Here is a 1352-nt window from a genome sequence, read left to right on the forward strand (position 1 = left end):
AGTAATCGTCGTCGAAACCTCTGTTAACGCATCAGCTATGTCCTCTGGGTTAGAGGACTCAAATATTTGCCTAAAATAGCTAGTAGCAATGGCTACTAATCCTTCCTCGTCCTCCACCACGTTTCCATTTTCATCGAGGAACTGAGTTATCCTATTACGTGCTCTTCTTTGCTTGACTAAGGCATGGAAGAATTTTGAGTTCATATCTCCTTCCCTTAGCCATAGGACCCTGCTTTTCTGTCTCCAGAACTGTTCCTCTGCCTTAAGAGCAGTGGATAATTCCTTTAGAGCCTCTGATATCTCCTCAGAAGTAGCATTATCGTCCTCGTAAAGACCTTCTACCTTCTCCTTAAGCTCTTCTACTAAATTTTCAGAGTTCACATTATTTTGCCTCCTCCAATGACTCAAAGCTTTCCGGCAGCTAGCAATATGTTCCATTATATTCGCATCAAGAGGGAGATCATTCGACTTCCATCCCTCTAGAATAACTTGCCTTAGCTCCTCGTTATCCAACCAACGCTTATCAAACTTAAATTTCTTTTTTTCTCCTTGTTGGTTTTGTGACAATATCTGCGAGGATCGGACGATGATCCGAGCCCCAGAGCCTCAGATACTTGACAGCTGAATGTGGGAATTTATCGTGCCAATCCTCATTACCCACTGATCTGTCAAGTCTGCATCTAACAGTTGTTCCTCCCGATCTTTTTCCAACCCAGGACATCTTGTTCCCAGTAAATAGAAATTCTAAAATTCCACAATCACTCAACATCTGCTTGAAAGGCAAGAAAGAGCTATCAGAGCATTTTCTGCCTCCCTCTTCCTCGCTATGATCAGTTGATATGTTGCATATTTGCATCGTTTTATCCATTCATTCATAAACATTTTCATCATAGAGATTAGGATTTAGACAAGTTTAGGTTGCATTTTGCATACATGAGTCTCTATTAGGTACTGGAGTGCCACATGGAGTTCTTGGGGACATTTGGATGCATTTGGATCTCAAAGGAGGTGAAATAGGTGATCATCAAACGAGCAGAGCATGGGAGCGACCTCCCGGAGCGACATCACGAAGTCGCTGTGTCCCACCTCTCAGAGCGACCTTCCTAAAGCGACGCCATGAAGTCGCTCGCGTTCTCGTTACTCCGAACAGTCTTAGATGACCAGTCGCTCGCCATATTCACCCCGTGAAGCGACTTGCCCAGAGCGACGCACCGAGGTCGCTCGCATCTCACACCCCTCTCGGAGCGACCTCCCAAAGCGACTCCCCGAGGTCGCTCGCATCTCTATGGCGAGACGACACGAAGAGAAGCCCGGAGCGACCTCTCAGAGCGACCCACTGAGGTCGCTCCCGA

Source organism: Brassica oleracea, chromosome C2 (genome assembly GCF_000695525.1).
Source record: "Brassica oleracea var. oleracea cultivar TO1000 chromosome C2, BOL, whole genome shotgun sequence".
In the NCBI taxonomy this organism is placed as follows: Eukaryota; Viridiplantae; Streptophyta; class Magnoliopsida; order Brassicales; family Brassicaceae; genus Brassica; species Brassica oleracea.